Source organism: Euprymna scolopes, chromosome 5 (assembly GCF_053919585.1).
Source record: "Euprymna scolopes isolate OS-2025 chromosome 5, ASM5391958v1, whole genome shotgun sequence".
Classification (NCBI taxonomy): Eukaryota; Metazoa; Mollusca; class Cephalopoda; order Sepiida; family Sepiolidae; genus Euprymna; species Euprymna scolopes.
The window spans coordinates 155178401-155199666 of NC_136486.1; positions in this window are offsets into that span (position 1 = coordinate 155178401).

Here is a 21266-nt window from a genome sequence, read left to right on the forward strand (position 1 = left end):
GCCAGAATTTTGCAGTTAATTCTACCCTATGCGAGCTAGGGCTGTATCAGGAAATACGCTATGCGACTTACAAATATCTGTGCGTTATTTTGCCAAGCTAATCAAACTCCTTTCTTCCAGTAAAGCAAAATGAAAGTACTGAAAAAGTTCATCCTGGATTACCTACCTTTCGTACAAAAATGATTAAACTTAGGCTTAAGGAGAATTGCTTCCCAATAGCCGGGAAAATCTCATCAGTATGCCCTGTATTTGAGAATTAAGGTGATCCGTCATCTCCCTCTCGGCATAGATCAAAAGTATCCTATGCGCATCAATAAACTGCTGGAATATGTGTTAAATAGAGAAGTAGTCAACCATTTCAGTAAAAATGGCCGTCTTAGTGACATGCAAAATAGTATCCGTTCTGTTAAATCTACAGAAAATTTGCTTACGGTTATATCTCATAGGATTAGTGAATCTCTCGATGGAGTTTTCTTTCTTGGGCAATTTCCTTTCACTTATCTAAGGCCTTTAATAGGGTATGACATATTGCGACATTATTTAGCTCACACGTGTTGGATGCGTAAATTATCCGTCGTGTGCGCCTATACACACAATCTTAACTAAGTGTTGTTGTTTATCATTTTATGGTTTTAAAGGCATTAAATGTTTTTCTTTGTTTTTAGCTCCATATTCCTCGGGAAATGATTCGTTTTTATCTGTACAAAAAATAAAAAAAAACACAGTGCTAACGGTTAATCAAAAATATACCTATCACTTTGATGAGTTTTAATAACTCAATCAAGTAAGTGTAAAGCCTGTTTAATAACACAGTATGAAATACTAGGAATGCACGCCTTATACGTGTACTGGTTTAGAAGAAAAATAAACACTTCAAAAATGTAGAAACCTTGGAGTTTCGTGTTTAAACTTGAGGTAGTCACTGGCCTATCAATACTGATACATTAATGAAGTACGTTACGTGTATGACTATATATATATATATATATATATATATATATATATATATATATAGATAGATAGATAGATAAATAGATAAATACGTGTGTATATTAATATGCATATATAAAGATAGATGTATATATACATTTATATATATTCGTGCATATAAATTCTCACATGTACACACAAACACACACGCACACACGCACATACACATACATATGTATATATATATATATATATATATATATATATATATATATGATATAAAACACATTTTTTTTGGATTGCATTGGGAATTAAAAAGTTTCTATTCGAAGAGAAAAAAGCATAGAAAATATAAATTAACATTAAATATCCGCTCAAAGACTTTGCTTAAAAATAAAATAAAAATAATTATGAATATTTGTTATTAGAAAAACACACGTTGGAGAAGTAGAAAAAAACAATGATGACTAATATAAAGTCATAAAAAAACAAAAATGATGCGGTGCAATTGAAAACTAAACATACATGTAATAAATGTAGTATTTACTGACATGATAACAAATTAGAGATAAGTAACACCTGATTAGGATTTTCCGAGTAATGTCCGTTAAATAACATTTGACGGATTATCGAAGTGCATGGAGTAAAAAGCAGATATAACGGATTAACATATATATATATATATATATATATATATATATATATATATATATATATATATATATATATATACATACATGTATATATATACACAAACATATATATATATATAGAGAGAGAGAGAGAGAGAGATAAGGAGAGTGAATGAGAGAGAGATTTTAAAAGAAAGACGAAATGAGTAAAGCAACGTTATTTATATATAAACCATAAATGATTTGAAGAAATAAGATATAAGTGCATTATTTTAAAGATATACTTTTTGTCTGTGTAATATGAATTTTTCTTTTAGGGTGGGGTGTATTTTTGCCAAAGTAAAATAGGTGTTAGCATGCGAAATAGGTATGGTATGAGTATTTAAAATTAAAGACGCGCGGTAGAATTAAAAAGTTTTGATTTGGTTCCAGTTTAGTTTTAGAATAAGCAAATTTATTTTCAATTCCAAATTCAAGGTTTTCTTTATAAGTGTCAAGAGTATTTTTGTTTTGCATTTATTCATTGATTGCTTTCTTCTAAATTCTTAGCGATACAATGGTTCATATATACAACTATCTTAAGTATAGTGATTCTTTTTAATATATGTTTACTAACTGAAGGAGATAAATTTAATTTATCTTACTTTGTAGTTTGTTTAGTGGGTTTCAAGTTAAATGCATGATTATGGTTTATGAATGAAGACTAATACTTCCAGAGTATTACTATTTTATAATAGTTTATGCACAATACGCCTATTACTTAGTCCCCATTGAGATAAATATACGTATATTTTATGATAATTATAATACATTCAATACATACATACACACACATACGAAATATTCAGGGATTATTAAGCGAAGAATGAACTTCATGACAGTGTACTTATTATTCATAAACGATATTTATATATATTTTTTGCTTACACCCCCCCTTGTTTTGAGGGAGGTTCCAAATATGCTTAAAATAATCCTCTGAAACTGAACAAAACATAGTGTGCTGTTGTAAGGGACATGATTATAGATTAAAAAACATGTTTGCATACCTCATTTTGACGTCTGAATATCAGAAATTTGGTTGTGTTTAATCATCCCGCTTTTGAGTTTTGAAGTGTGAAATCGGTGAATATGTTAAGTAAAATAATTAATTTAAGTTAAGCAAAACAAAAAAAAATAATATTTATCTGAAAAAAAGCCATTTTAAAATATTTGATAAATAAATTAACAATTTGTATTTAGCGAGCCGTGTAATGAATGGTCATTATTAAACCGGGCATGCTTTGAAGAATCGATACAAAAAATAAATTCGATAAATATTGCGCCCTTTCTGTTAAAAATAGCATCATATTTTCGATCCCGTTTGAAAACGTTTGCCGCCTTTCGACTACGGTGGAACAAACGTGCTGAAATATTTTTCTTCTGCTTTAAATTGCCCCCCATTTTGGGGAGCCTGGCCCCCACACACATACACATTTAAAACCAAACTCATACAAATGGTGACCCATCTGGTACTGGCCAGCCTCAGCGTTAATAATACATTGACATTTTCGTCACTGAAACATAATTTTTTTTACCTGTTTGGTCTTCCATAGTTTGCTTTTTATCAAATACATACGTAAACATTGTCTAGATCTACGCGAATTAACTGGTTGCTTATATGAATAAGTGGAATTATTTGAAATCCAGGCACTTATATTATAAATTTTTTGCATATTCTCATAGAACATCATCCTAAATCTTAGTTAGACAATAAATAAATAAATTATTTCAAAAAAACTTCTTTTTTTTAAATATTTATGTACGTTTTTTGTGCAAGACAAAAAATGTCAATTGTAAACTTTTTGGGAAAATTTAACATTTAAAATTTAATTAAAAATAGTAGAAAAGGGGTTACATTATTCTGTTTTCAATATGATAACATTCAGGGTTTTATCATTCTGGGAAATAAAGTTAATCAGAAATAATGGATTTTAATAAATGTAATTTCGTTTTACAAACAACACCAACTTGATATTTCGGCCATTTTTGGCGGTGCCTAATATATATGTATATATATATATATACATATATATATATATATATATATATATATATATATATATATATATATATATATATATAAATGAACTTTCTGATTATATAACAAATCTTTCGTCGCACATCTTTGTAAAAAAAACGATATAGTAATAATCAATTATTGTAAACGATAACTCACATGGAAATAAATTTAAAATCTGACAACGCATCAGATCAAAACCACGTAGAAAACCTCAGTTTATAATCTATATCGGACTGTAAAACGCCGATGTCTTACGAATTAATCGTTTTATCGGATACCTTAAAATTGAATAATAAATACTTGATTGAAAATCAAGAAGCATATAATAAAATAGAAAAGTGTTATTTAATTTGGATTAATGGCGTAGAGTAAAACAGTTAATCAAATGAGATGGGCAAGTGTATTTTTGTACATCTCCCTTTGAATTAAAAGGGTAGTTAACCAGAAAACATAATACATACACAAAGGAATGGTGGTGTATAGTAAAATGTATGTGACTTAAGGATTTAATTCAGAAAAGAATAAATGATGCAATTCAATGTTACAGCGGGGAAATAAACCGAACACATTTAATTAAGCAACCGGAAATAAGGAAATAAATCGATTATAGAACACTGGAATTACGTCGTAGCGTTAAAAGAAAATATAATTAGAAAAGTTAAAGCGAATAAATACTGGCAAGGATCAAGATTAAAGATAAATAGACAATGAATACAGATTAAATAAAACAGAACTTTCAGTAAACTTTTCGAAAAAATCGATGCGATAAGGAAAACGTTAAAGTTATTCTGAATAATGGCAGTGTCTATGAATAAAAAAAAAACATGATAAAAGTCATTTAAAGCCAAATCAAAAACGTACCTTTTTATAAAATCATAATCTAGCAGTCTATTTACGTTAACATTAAATGCAAATATACACAAATATTATGACGAATATTAGACATTTAACATTTAAAACGGAGGAATTAAACTAAAAAATATATATTACATCGCCTGGAGTATAGTGTTTAACTTTGTTGAGTATTGCCCATTTTATGAAGAACGCTATGTTTTTAGCCCTTAGATTGTTTAATCGATGTAAGAATGCGTGTGTCCTTATTGTCATCAGTGTTATTTCCGTTAAATCAATGTGCATGGTTTAGTATGCGAAGTTTCCTTAGCGTAGCGGTTTATCTAATGCATGTATGGTTTTATGGAGTGTCCATTCAAGGTTAATTATATGATAACTACTATCAAAATTGAGTAAAGAAACGCTACTTGAATTAGTGTGGTTATGGATATTTAGGAATTCGGTAGTTTGAAGGAGTAGTCGGCAATATAACTAGAGAATTTATGGGGTGGTTTCTAATATCGCTAGCAATTAAGGGAGAAATGATTTAGGAAGGAGTTAATATGAGTTTTAATGGTTTATTGACGAAGAGTTGGTATACTTTTATAAATATTAAGACGATTATGAAGAGTATTGTGATGTAATTTGGTTATCATACAAGCAAAGATAACATCTAGGTGTATGCAATTATTATCTGATGGGTAGTTCAGTTTTTCCACCAATTAAAATTAGTAGTTGGTGTAAAGAGGATGGAGCTCGATTGATTATCCATTATTAGATAGTTTTATTGTTTTGGCTATTTTAAGCATTGTGGAATATTACATTTTAATGGAATTTTTAATTAAAACAAGCTGTTCCGCTCGGCCATACGTTACCGTAACTTAGTCTGTTTGGCGCAAGTATTAAATTAATTTGTATCGCACAGACACACGCTCACACTCAGAGACGCACAAACGCACACACCAAACTCGCACACCAACACGAACAAACACACTCACACAGACACACACGCACACAGACGAACACGCACACAGACGCACACACACTGGCTTACAAACGCCAACGCACAAACATGCATACGAACTCACACGAACCACCATACATACACGCACGCACACACACACATGCACGAAAACACACACGCGCATACGCACGGACATGCGCAGGTACCTACATGCACGAACAGAGGATCCAACACACACACGCACTCACACGCATACACACACATGCGCACAAAAACACAAAACACACGTACATACACATAAATAGGCACCCACACAAACGCACGCACGCAAAAACGCGCACCTACACTTTGCAAATAATCAAGAATAGACAGTTTAAAGGCTTCAAAACACACAAACATATTTTTAAGTCTATGACCTGTCAATTTCATGTTATGATTATATGTTAGGATCAAGCAATATAGGTTACTGTCTAAGTTTACAAAAAAATCATGGTCTCAGGGAGATGATTAGCTAAATCCGTTAATTTTCTTATTTAGTTTAAAAAGAATGAAGTTCAGTTTAATAGTCAGAAATATATTCCACAACATCCACGAGGATACATTTGTAAAAAAAAAAAACTGTAAATTATTGGTGCGGCAAATCCTGGTGTCGACTGTATTAATCGATTATTGTTTTCATTTTTTAAAACTTGTTTAGGGTAACTAAACAATGTTGTTAAGTAAATGGTATTTAAAAACTGTTAGTGTCAAACATTGTTTGCCACTGCATGTGTTTTCGGGGAATCCGCGTCTTGGCTACATTATTCGCGTAATCTTTTTTATTTATTTCATTTGGAATTAAAGATCCGTAATATATTTAGAGTAAACAAAGTTGTTCAAATAATCAGAAAATAACAGATTAAAACCTTTCAAAGAATACACAAAAAAAATTGGCAGTAATGAAATAATCACTTTTGGTTTTCGTCAAAATCCGCGTCTCGGCTATATAATTATCGGTTAATTAATATGGGTATTTAAACGATGGTTCTACAATTCTGAAGGATTTGGTCTGTATATGACCTAACACCTGCTAAATGGGTGTTTAAACCATATATTTTTCTTCTTTCTTAGACATTTCGGGAAACAAAATGATTGATATTATTTGGCTGATAATACCAAATAGTTAGACGGTTATCGAAATTGTTATTTGAATTCGGTGAGCAGTCTAGATTAGTTCTTTTTCTCATATGTATCTATAATTATGGTGAGGCTGAAGTTATTGAAAGTAGGTCTAACTGCTTAGTTGGATTATTATACTCACTAAGTTTAGCTACAGTAATAAAGAGTTCATTATATTTATATAGTCTTTATTGGGTGTGTTTAAATACAAGCTTGGATACTTTCAACACATACTGGTACACGAAGTTTGTGCTCGCTGTATCCGACTCCTATAAGAATATCAAAGTTATTGTGTGTGTCCTTCCTATTTACAATTGTATTGCCCAAATTACATAGGGATCGTACAGATAGAATGATTTACTTAATTACTACCTCCGTGAGATCGACGTATTTTTGCCAACATAAGGTCCTTATTTAGGAGGAGAGGGGACATTGAATGAGAATAATTATCAATGTAAATTCTAAAAATTCAGCATTTCCTTATATTAGAGTTAAAAGAACAATTGTATAACTGGGTCTGAGCATTGCCAAAAAGAAAGGTACACTTTTCCCTAATATATTTCACGATTTTATGTAGTATTATTTTACGTACTGCCAACACATCTGAGATAGACTGACAAATTTATCTACCAGTTATAGTACCATCCAAGTCTGGTGCGTGGTCTTTGGGAGCAATCCTTTCGAGTGGCTGAGGTTTGAATTTCTGTATAGTTTTGATTTTTCATTGTTTTAAGCACTATCACTGATAATAGGCTTTTTTTATTCGGATATGGCTGTATTTCTATTAGTATGGCTCTCTGTCTCCCTCTCTCTCTCTCTCTCTCTCTCTCTCTCTATATATATATATATATATATATATATATATATATATATATATAGATATATGTATATATATATTAATATATACATATATATATGCATATATATATATCTACAATTTATAATTTGAAAAGCATTTTATTAATCTTTTCTCATCTTTCGAAATGCTCTCTTATTACTATATATATATATATATATATATATATATATATATATATATATATATATATATATATATATATATATATATATAGGCCGAAACGATAAAATTGTCTCTTAAGCAAATACGATGTATTCCATTTCATTTGATTAAATCCGGTTTTTATTTTTGTTGGAAATCACCTACAAGTATATCACTAGTGTACAAACCCCCCAAAAATGATAGGAACTTTCTATCATATCAGAAAGGTACACAATGTTTAACGAGCGAGATCAGAGACGCGCTGCTGAACAATTCATACTCTCTGCTGGTCAAGGTTATGACAGAAGAACCATTACCAGCACCAGAAAAAAACATCGCTGTTTGCCTCGAATTACAAAATGGTGTCCAGTGTGATGAAAACAAAATTTCCGGTTCTGCTTATGTTATTTGGTGTGATATTAAGAAAGTGTTACATCATACCACCTTACATCTTCGAAGTCTGCTTGAAAGTCATCCACCAGAATGTACCTTGATGTGGTTAAGAGTGCGGCGATCCCCTATTTAAATCATGTGGCCCAAGACGGGCAATGAGTGTTCCAGCAGGACTCCGTCCCTGCCCACAAGTCCAAAGAAATCAAAGCTTGGCTTCAAAATACTGCACCTTTCTACCCTTCCTCCACTGCCCCCATATTTTTTGTCATACATCATCAAAATGCGCCGAATATTCGCCGGTCTCCAGCTGACTATTGTGGAAAGGCATGCTCTTATTTCCTGGCTTGTAGTGATTGAAGCTGGAAGCAGCTATATTGAAGAGATGTCAGCTCTACTTCATAATTAAATTAACTGCATTTTTTTATTCATTAACATTTTCTTAAATAAAAACTGTAGAATCGAAGTATACAATTAGTATTTATTATTCGGCAGAATGTCCATAATTACTATGATAGCTAATCCTAAACCCTTGGAGTTTAACAGAATGAGTATTCCTTTCATCGGAAGAAAACTAAATATTAGCAATTTATGCATTTGTAGGTATCTGCGTGGGAGGAAAGTATACATTTCATGAGTTTCAGTCACAAAATATAAATATATTCATAGGGTATTAATTCATGCTAAGAGTTCTTTCAGAAATATTTGGAGGAAAATGACAATTAGATGTAGATAGGTATATAACTTATTGGTACATATACATATACGTAAACGTACGTTTGTACATATATAAATTCATAGGTATATCTTTGAGAAAAGTTCAACAGTAAGAAAAAAAATAACAGACCGTATATAAAGAACATCAACTAATATATGATATTAATGATAGGGAAAAAAACCAATAGGTGCCCTCGGAATACAAGTTGAAAATTTATCCTCAGAAACAGGTGTTTAAAATATTGCAGACAGCCAAATTTAATACTTCCATTTTCACCGGAAAAAATTAATTTATATATATATATATATATATATATATATATATATATATATATATATATATATATATATATATATATATATATATATATATATACACTTGTGCCCGATATTATTCATACCCCTCGGATCTTTGAGATTTCTATAAGAATATTGCTCAAACCAGAAGGTAGACAATATTAAAGGGATTTCAAACAATAAATCAAACATAAGCATTTAATTTAAACTCAACAAATAAATAAATTATGCAAGTTTGAAACATTATACAAAGAAAAACAATAATGGCACTAGTTCAAAATTATTCATACCTCTCTTACTAATAGTCAATAGCATGCCCTTTATTCTTAATAACTGCCTGTAACCGTTTTGGATATTTATCAACAAGGATTTTACAAGCATCAACACTGATTTTTGACCATTCTTCAATGCAGTAGTTCTCCAAATCCCTCAAATTTCTAGGTTTCCGCTTTTTAACCTCAGTTTTCAATATGTGCCAGAGGTTTTCGATAGGGTTCAGGTCGGGACTCTGGCTAGGCCATTCCGAAACATTAATTTGATTATCCTCAAACCATTTCTTGACTATTTTGGCAGTATGTTTTGGATCATTATCCTGTTGAAGGACCCAGTTTGGTCCTAAATGGAGCTTCTCCGCATCCTGTCTAATGTTTTTCTGGAGTATCTCCAAATATTGATCCTTCTTCATGGTTCCATCTATCTTGACCAAACTACCTGGACCACTAGCCGAAAAGGAACCCCAAAATATTAGGCTACCACCACCATGTTTCACCGTGGGTATGGTGTTCTTTGGGTTGTAAGCTTCTCCTTTCTTCCTCAAAACGTAAGAAGCATCAATATGGCCAAACAATTCAATTTTTGTTTCGTCAGTCCACAAAATACTTGAGAAAACGGACTCTGGAGAATTCACATGGGTCCTAGCAAACTTTAGACGTGCTGCAAGGTGTTTTCCAGTGTGCAATGGAGTCCTTCTTGGTCTTCTTCCTTTCAGACCATTTTCATGCAGAGTCCTTTGCAATGTTTGCCTTGATATTTTTATGCCAGAAGACTCCAGATTTTCTAAAATGTCCTTAGTAGTGGTGGTTGGATTTGCATTAACACTTCTTACAATATTCCTGGTGGCTCTAGCAGACAGTTTCCTTTTCCTTCCTCTACCAATCAAGTTGTTTGTCGAGTGGTGGCTCTGGAATGTTTTGATGATGCTCTGTACTGTTGCTGTAGGGACCTCAAATTTCTTGGAAATTGACTTGTAACCTAAACCATCCTTATGTGAATTCATAATTTTAGTCCTAAGATCATCACTAAGCTCTTTTTTCTTCCCCATTCTAATAATTTTTTATTCTTTTATTGGTTTTCAGTTGATATCATTTTAATTTCTGAAAAATGCAAAAAACGAAATGAAATTAATCAAAGGTTGTATAAAAGCATTCAAAATAAGAATCAAACAGGAAACAAACAGTCAGAAATTCGATTAATACTGAAAAAATAAGGGGGTATGATTATTTTTGAACATTGGAGATTTTATAAATAGCTGTATATTTCTTTTATTACAAGTATCCCGAGATTTTAAAATGACGAAAATGATCAGAAGAGGTTTATTAAGAATATGTATCAATATGGACGTAAACAATAAATTCTTACAAAGTTACACCTAATAAACTCAATTTTCAAGGGGGGGTATGAATAATATCGGGCACAAGTGTATATATATATATATATATATATATATATATATATATATATATATATATAATTAAACTGAAGATCCGATGTAAGTTGTAAAACGATCAAACATTTCTCAACACTGAAGCAGCGCTAAATTAAATATTTAGTGAATAAAAAGCATTACAATTAGTTTCCGCAGACACAGACAAATCATCTGACCTGTCCCATCTAATGTTCTTTATCCTTATGTATACAGAGTATATGATTATACAAGTCAATCGATTAGACTATATTTGCCGAACAAACTGCAATTCACTTAATCTGAAGATCAGATATTGATATGTAAATATACATATATATATATATATATATATATATATATATATATAAATGTGTGGGTGTATGTGTGTGTAGGAGTATATATTTTATATGCATATACATATATGCATGTAGGTATATATATATATATATATATATATATATATATATATATATATATATATATATATATATATATATATATATATACAAGGGGCGTGCAATAAGTAATGTCCCTGACCCGCTTCCAGTTGTCTGATCTAGCAGAAGATTTGCTTGTGCAATGATTTATAACTCCACGGGTTATGTGGAAAACGGCAGCTCTGAACTAATTATGGTTTCTGTTTTACAGGTGTTGACCTGAGTACGGGTGTGAAATAGAGGCTGTTGAATGTTGAGCAGTGATCCGGTTTTTGTATTTGAAAGGATGCGCACCACAGGAGATTTTTGATGAAATGAAAGAAACTGATGGTGATAATGCCCCATCATATGACCTTGTAAAACGATTGCTTCGTGAATTCAAACATGGCCGGAAATCTGCGGAAACAGCTCCCAGATATGGTCGCCCTCCTTCCGCCATTGATGAGGCATCTGTCCGTCAAGTTCAGGCTGCCATTTTGGAAGATCGGCGCCTTACTATTCGCCAGATAGCCCAAGATGTCAAGATTAGTATAAGGTCTGTGGAAACTATCATTCATGATCATTTGCATATACATAAGGTGTCTGCCAGATTGATTCCCATATAGCTCACACCATTCCAGAAGCGAGAACACGTCGAGTGCTCGAGGATTAATTTGGAGATGTGACAAGAAGACGAGTCAAAGTTTTTCAGAAGACTGATTACACAGGATGAAACCGGGGTCCACTACTATGATCCAGAGACCGAAGCCAAGTTAATGCAGTGAAAGCACTTGGACTCACCACCTCCAAAGAAGGCAAAGGATCAGCCCTCCGCTGGCAAGATCATTGTCAAAGTCTTCTGGGACCAGGACGGAGTAGTGATGAGAGATTTTCTGCCAAAGGGTACCACAATTATAGTAGCTTATTATGCTTCAATTTGGAGGAAATTAAGGGAAGCTATCAAAATAAAGATGCGGGGCAAGATCAGCAAAGGTACCCTCCTCCTGCAGGACAACGCTCCAGTCCACAACTCGCATGTCGCCAAATCAGAAGCACGGGTGTGTGCTTATGAAAGCTTTCTCCATCCGCCCCTACTCTCCTGGCCTTGCACCCTTTGACTTTAACCTTTTCCTAGCAATGAAGTTGTTTTTGAAAGGAAATCGTTTTCTCAGATGACTCAGCCTTGATTTCTGAAGTCACGTTGTTGTTGGACGACCTACCTGGGGTGTTCTACAAAAACGGTCTCAAGAGTTGCATCAAACGATGGGAGAAATGCATAACTCTGGGTGGTATCTGTGCAGAGAAAGACAATACGTGTGCCAAGTTGCGTGGCTCTACTCCTATGGGAAGTGGGTCAGGGACATTGTTTAATGCACGCCTCTCGTGCATATGCATACATCTATATATCTATGTATATATATATAAATATGTGTGTGTGCATATATATATATATATATATATATATATATAAATATGTAAAAGTTTAAAGACACTTGGAAGAAGAGTTAAAACATATTCAGTTTTTAAAAGGAAGCACAAAAGAAGTTGGTAGTCCTTAATCCGCTGATTTTCGAAGAAATAATTTACTTTCCATCCGAGTGAAAGATTAAGCAAAATGCTGGATGGGATTCGGCTTGCAAAAGTATTTGATGAAATTACAAGTAAGTCAGAGATCTTACATAGTAACAAATTCTGAAGGACAAGGAATATGGCGAAGAAAAAGGTGATTTCACATGAATTGATAGTCTGGTGTGTGTAAACTATCCAATAACGGCAAAATACAAAAATCAAACTCCCAAAAAGTTGGTTAAGTTTCCATTTGTACAAGTAAAATACACCCACACACACACACATATATATATATATATATATATATATATATATATATATATATATATATATATATATATATATATATATATATATATATACACACATATCGTTAAACTCACTACTCGTTCAAGCAGCCGCCAATAGCGTAATTGTTAGGAGCCTTGACTGCCGTACAAACGGTCGGGTTTCAATCGTGGGTTGCGGTAGTTGCCTGTCTAGCCGCACTGATGAGCTGTGAAACAGCGAAACAGTACTGTATGTGGATGACTATATATATATATATATATATACGTATATATGTATATATATGTGCATACGTGTATATATATATATATATATATATATATATATGTGTGTGTGTGTGTGTGGGTGTGTGTGTGTGTGTGATTAGGAGCCTTGACTGTCGTACAGACGGTCGGGTTTCAATCCTGGCTTGAGGTAGTTTCCCACTAGTCGCACTGATGTGCTGTGCAACAACGAAACAGTACTGTATGTGGATGACTATAATGCTCGTTATCTTGAGTGGAGCATATTGAGAAGTGATACACGAATTACGATTAGCGCATAATCGATGCTCTTTGTGTAAACAAATCGAGCAGAGGTAGTTCGGACGATGTCGAAACATCGGTAAACTCATGTCTCATGCAGCATCCGCGAAATAGCTAGTGGTTAGAAGCCTTGACTGTCGTACAGACGGTCGGCTTTACATCCTGGCTTGAGGTGGTTGCCTGTCTAGCCGCACTAATGAGCTGCGAAGCAGTACTGTGTGTGGATGACTATTATATATATATATATATATATATATATATATATATATATATATATATATATATATATATATATATATATATATATATATATATATATATATATATGCGTTTGTACCGGGCGCCATTCTTAAATGTGCATAAACGTTGTGACTTTAATTATTGAAAATAATTATTTGCTTTTGTGTTCTATTTCTAATTTTGTTATATCTATGACATTAATAAAGAAATGTATGTATGCTAAACAAAATGAACTTACCAATATCCTTAGATCAGCGTAGTTCCATATACGTTCGTTTAATACAAAGCGTAACTTACCTGAAAAATATAAAAAATGCATATAAATAAGATTTTCTTGTTATTAGATATGCATGATTATTTTCTTGTTATTAGATATGCATAATTATTTTCTTGAAATTAGATATGCATAATTATTTTCTTGTTATTCAATATGCATAATTATTTTCTTGTTATTCAATTTGCATAATTATTTTGGTATAATAATAAGATATTTCACACATATTGTCTTAAACTACCTACATACTGGAGTATCTACATTACTAATAGTTTTTCATGAGCATATGTCCATTATATAATCTCTTCTCTTCTTTATTCTTATTCTATCTATCTTCTGTATAAATAAAATTAACTCATTTTTCCCGTGTGAATTTGACCTTCATAGGATTAAAAATCAAGACTTATGATGCAAATGTAATGTGCAGCAAATGAAGTACAGGTCTGAGGTGTGCTATAGGCCTATTACCCTTACACTTCCTCGATTAGCGTACATTCCTATATTTTTTCCGGACAGAATTCACTGCCAAAACCGGTTAGAATCAATGGAAGTTGTAAATTCTTTTATCTCTTTAAATTCCTATTACTCCTGCTACCACTTAACACCGCTGAGAACGCGCCCACAAAGAAAAGTATGCAAAACACGCCGGTTTGGAATCGTAAAGGATTATTAAAGCAATTTTCTCTATTTTTTTTCGCTTCTCCCCTATGAAAAAACGATTACGGTCCGATTAATATTATCTTTTTGCATTTTAGCTTTTTTTATTTAACATACAACGCAAACTGCGTGACTACTCAGATTATACTTTCGGTTTTGACAACTCTAACCATGGAATCTGACTATGAACTTTAATCATCAGTACTCGCTACTAAAAATAAAGAAACAGTTTGTTAGTTACCATTTATTATTCGATACCGTGATATTACTTGAATTTTACTTAAAAAACAAAAAAACAATATATATATGTATATATATATATATATATATATATATATATATATATATATATATATATATATATATATAAACGCGCTAAACGTCAGATGAAGATTAGATTGTTTTGTTTTGTATTTCTTTTGACGACTCTGACCGAGGAATCTAACTATGACATTCATTTACTTCTGCTTTAAACTACACCATTATTTTTAAACTAACATCTCATTTTTTACAAATTACTATTACAATGCAACCATATCGTGTAATTTTTTGCATTACATTTGAAAATCAAAAACAAAAAAAAATACTACTATAACTACACAACGAGATCATGGAAATTACTTGCATTACACATGAAAATCAAAAACAATACCATCAACTGCGTGACTACTCGGTTCTTACTTCCGGTTCGGACGACTCTTACCGACGAGTCTACCTCTGAGCAATTTACTATTTACTTTTATTATTTACATATTTAGATCGTGTAATTACTTGCATTCAAATTGAACAACAAAAATAAAATAAGGAACCAGATAAAAGTCCGATTAAAATCAGAAAAATTATGATTGCTTTTTCTTTGCTAAAGAATTCAGAACGTGTTTAATTTAACAGTTATGAATGCTCTTTCTTCATTAACGGAACTACATTTGCTACATATTGAGTTTCCCACCACTTTTCGTCAAACCCTTTCTATTTAATGTACCATTTAGTCGGCTCGAAAAACACTCTTTTGCTGTGACTTTCAAACATACAACTGCTGGCGGACACCGTTGATTACCTTACGTTTGCGAAAGTCAGTTCAAACTAAAAAAAAACAAAAAAAAAGTCTGACACTGTTTTAGAGAGTTTTGAACTTATTTACCCAAAGTTAACATGTTAAATCGGTCTGCAGCCATTTGTCTTCTCAGAATACAGGCATAAACACTGTGTTCTTTGAGATAATTAAACCTTTTACATTAAATAATAACACTAAAATATAAAACCGTTACGTACTTCAAGTGTACCACTTCTTGGGAGTCGATTGCTGTACTAAAAATATAAGAAACATTCATTTTCTATTTTTATTAGACTTTTCCATTACACCAGTGGCAGGCTAAAGCATCTTCTAAATAAAAACGCACGTGAAGAACGCGATAATGTATACGTACTGATTTAAATGTAAGCCACGTTTAGGTTTCACGAAACAAAGTTGTAATTGCTTATTTTTTAGACAGTAAAATATATTAACTTTAACCGCTGATATGTATCAGCTTTTTTCCTCATAATAAGTACAATATATATATATTTTTTATTTCCACAATAATTACTATCTAGATACAGGCATTCACCTTACGCATTGACTTTATTCAAAACAAACATGCCCCGTGTACCGACATTGCCTGGTGGAATTTTGCCCCCCCCACCTAATCTGTAAAAAACAAACAAACAATTGAACTATGGTTGTTAGTGGTAGCCACTTTCGGTCCAGTATAATAGCAGCCAGTGGCTACCGGGGCTCATATGAAACCACTTACCGAAATATCAACGTGAATATCTATAAGTCACTTCTTAACATTTCGAGTTGATAATGTAATGTGCTTTGCTCAACGTGACAACTAAAAGTAGAGTATTGTGGCCTATTAGATAGCAATTGTTGCGGTCCGCCTCTAGTATATACTGAAAATAAAAGAATGGATTAAAATTATGTATAGCCAAGTGAATTTATTCTGCAGGAGACATTGCGTCATAAAGCCAGGAAACAACTATACATACTGACGCGGACCTGGCAAATTATTCCCGTAGACTTTAAGTGTTTTTGTTCCTGTTAACTTTGTTATATTTTTCCCGGCGATTAACTTCAAAGAAACGTATAATTGTCCGATCAAAAGAAATGTTTAGTAGTATTTTAAATGAGTGTTATAGACGGGGATCAAATTGTAAGGATACTCTTCTAATAAATTAAACACACATGTTTCGCCACACCATTAGTAAATGTTACCCCTGCCTGTTTATTTTTTAAATTTTCTGTTGGTTAACTGTATACAATTTTACAAGGTACTTTTAAATGTTAAAGGCAACAAAAATTTGCGAAACATTTAAAAGGAAAAATGTAAATGCTTGTGAACGTATTGACAATTGGAGAGGTAAAAAGGTGGGTGTTTATTTTCATTGAACGTAATAATTCCAAATTTGAGCTTCTAAACGTGTTATTCCTCTGAAAAATTTACAATCAAAATTAAACTATAAAATAGTAAATAGTAGGGGGAACTTTGTTCAAGTTCACTATTTTTTTTATTTTTTTTTTAAACAAATTAGTTTGCAATCTGAAAGTGATGAGTGTTTTCAAGGTTCTAAAAGAAAAGTAAAACAATATTTTCCAGATCCTTATAAATATCTGAAACCTAATATTGAAGAAAAATGCCAAAAAGGCCAACAAATGCTTAATTAATAACTATAGCCAGATTTAAATAAAGGAAGAGCCAAATTCTAGCAGTGACAGTGCATTTTGAGAGAAAAATAGGGACTATTACCTCCAAAAGTTGCTATGATGAAATTTCTTTTTAATTGGAAAACACCCTCTCATGAGAGTTATACACACACACACACACACACAAACACACACACACACACACATATATATATATATATATATATACATGTATCTACACAAACATTTATAATTATATTATTATTATTATTATTATTATTATTATTATTATTATAATTGTTCTTATATGTTAATATAATAAACACAAACTTTCAATTATTTTAACGAGATTTAAACTAGAGTGCTCAATGCACAGGTATTGCAGGATATATCTTTATATTTCCTTTTAGATAAACATTTAAGTGTCGCTACACATTTTTTTTTTTTTTTTTACACAGTGATCACCACTTATCAAGGCCCGGAAGCCACTCAGGGATAAGGGTTATTGTAAGTACATCACGTTAGTGAGGAGATTTTATGAAGTGTTTAATTAGGGGGGCGGTTCATTAGGAATTTGTTAACATTAGACTTGAAGACATCCAAGTTGTAGTCCGGAGGGAAGCAGGCAGACGGAACAGAGTTCCACAGGCGTGCAGTTCTAAGAAAGAAGCTTTGCTCATGAAATCCGCGTTTTGATTTAGGCACAGATATAGAGTGGGGGAAATTTTTCCCAGTGGATTCAGCTAGACGGGTGTTTTTCGTGAAAGATTGGCGAGGGGGGACCAGGGATTGGAGTTCAGACGAGCACCTGCCATGAAAATAACGATAAAACAAGGATAGGCTCGCAACGTCTCTTCTGTGGGAGAGGGGTTGCAGGGTAGAGAAAAGGGCATCCCCCACTAAACCACGAAGTCTATTTTGTACTCTGTCAAGGCATGATAGGCTGTTTTTGGCAGCTCCTGCCCAGATATGGCAACAGTATTCCATCCTTGGCCGTACTTGGCTTTTATATAGATAGAGAATTGCATCAGTAGTGAGATATCTTCTGGAGCGGTAGAAGGATCCCACCATCTTTCCTGCGACCTTGGCCACAGACTTGATGTACGTGTTCCATTTCAGATCAGGAGTAAAGGTCAAACCCAGAAGCTTGTCAAAACACGGGGCCTCACCCAGACGAGAGCCATCCATCACAATTGATGCCAGCTGGGGATCAGAGCGTTGATGATGTAAGGATAGGAGTTTGGTTTTGGATGCATTAAAGGTAACTAGCCACATCTTCCCCCACTGAACCACGCGCTCGAGATCAGAGGAGAGAGAATCCGAGAGAACGTCGTCATTTACAGCCTTTGATGTGTTGCCGTAGATGGTCGTGTCATCAGCATAGATGTCAACGAATGATTTAAGTATGTGTTTAGGGAGGTCATTGATGTAGATCAGGAAGAGAGTTGGGCCCAGGATTGACCCCTGAGGGACTCCAGCATTTATATTGCAGGCCTCCGATTTTTGTCCATCTACCACTACTCTTATGATAAAAAAGTATGTGTAAGTAAACTTATAACTCATTAGAAATATCATAAGAGGAGATTACTTTGCTATAGTCTGGCCTGTAATAGATAATAGAGAACACAGAAAAAATAATATTTTGAGAGAATTACATGATATTTAAGAAATCAATTAAAGTATAAATTAAGTAACCCTTTCACTTATATTTAGAGATAAACATATTACACCATACAACGGGGCAATTTGTAAAATAACACAAAACTAAAATATAAAATAAGGGAAATAACCAGCCGATATACTAAATAAGCAAAAAACAAACAAAAAAAAGATAGCAAAGAATGAAACGAGAGTGAGGAAGAAGCAGATAGAAGACACGGCAGTGGATTAAAATTAGCAGCGTTCTTAGGAGTAAGGAGATATAGGACACAGTATACATATCACGTAGTCATGGAATACCATCTCAGTTTGAATGAGAAGGCAAAAAAGTAAGAAGAAACAGAAACATAGGCTAGATACATAGACTTAAATCGCATCACTTTGTCTCTTGCAAACCCTCTAGATACATGTTTTAATCTAGCTCTAATTATTAATCAACACTAATCCCTTTCTCAAATCCGTATTTTATTTATCTTTATTGATATCACCCTGGTCTATTAGTTAGACTATCAACTTAAATTTACATCTAATGAAAATAATGCAAACTGTTCACTCACACGAGTTTTGCAACACTTTTTTATCCATAGATCACTCATACCTACAACTGTAAATTATTTGTGCATTCGACCGTACATTCGACCGGTCTGTCTTGTTGGGGAGGTTATTTATTTTGTGCATTGATCAATTTTCCTCCGAGCTGGACGGCCGGCGTTGATCGGTCGAATATTACGCGTAAACATGATATTTTAATTCATGCAGATAGCGTGTGTATTATAGACCGCATACACTATTGCATTTTTTAGTATAACGTGGAATAATTTTCTTGATGGAAACATTCACACAATAAAGAAACATACATAATTATAATATTGATTATGTAGTCAATAACATTCTGTCCGTGTTTGTTTACAATATGATGTCAGCGGATCTTAAGGCTTGACGATGAATATCCTGGAAATTCGCCCCTGATTAATGTTTAGTTTTAGAATATGCAAATAAAGAAATGATTTGCGGTGAGGTTTAATTGTACGTCTTCTTTTATCCTAAGTTACATCGTTTACGTGAAAAGAAAATTGTTAAATTATACTCATGTTTGAAAACAGGCTAATTTGGTCTGTAATCAAATGATCTACCATTGAGCTTTGTTTCTCAGACGTATACAAATATTCTTTTCTAAGAAGAATTTGTTATTTTAGCATTTTTTAAATTTTTCTTGCCGGTGACATCTTACATATTCCCATGTAATTATTCTTTTTTATTTACAAAAAAAAAAAAAAAGGAAAGTATATTTTCTTTCGATTTTCCACATATGTCGGATGAATTACTGTATACAACAAATCTAACAACATTGTCAGGCATAGAAATTACTTTGTGTGAAATTAGCAAAAGATAAACTACGCTGTCTCGCAACCTCTATCGAAAGGACTCACACACACAGAGTAACTTTTATATAATAGTAGGTATTATATTATTCTTTTTTATTATAGAATAGTTTACATGAGATTTGGAATTAAATTAAGCAGATTAACCTATCACTTACATTTCACATTTAACTGAAACAGCACAATTTATATACCACCCACCCACTAATACACACACACACACATACATATATATATATATATATATATAAACAGAGAGATAGAGAGGGGTATGAGAGAGGTTTTTTGCGCTGCTAGCTTTACGAAACTAAATCATCAAATTAACTTCTCTATCATGGAAACGTACGATTTTATTACAAGATTATCCCGGAATAAGAAAGGTGTGTTATTTTTTATTATTTATTAAAGTGCTTTCTATTTCATATGAGACTATCGGAGATATCCAGCGTTACCCCAGTCCGTGTAGGTGCTGATAGGATCTCTAGCGGCTGAAACTTAAAAAATGTGGTACATTAGCGGGATTCCAGGCGTTGCTTGGGTCAATTAAGGAACTCAAGAGGAGTATAAAAAAAATAAATTTCTAGAGCGGGGGAGGCCAAACAACAGAAAGCAGATTGTGTGGAATGAGAAACAAATTTATATCATATCATTTAGCTGTTCGACCGTCGAAAACTACTTGGATTTTTCTCTTACTAAAGAAGGATTAAATGTCATTATGTATTCTTCCAGCGATACTATATGATCTCATTTTCCTTAGAAGACCATCGTGCCATACCCTGTCAAAGGCCTTAGCTATAACCAGGACTACCGTTGTATTCTCCTCTGTTTTTCCAGTGAACGGTATATTCGTTCAGAGATTCCAGTTAACATATATGTTGTGGAACGGGCTCGTCTAAACCCACGTTTGTC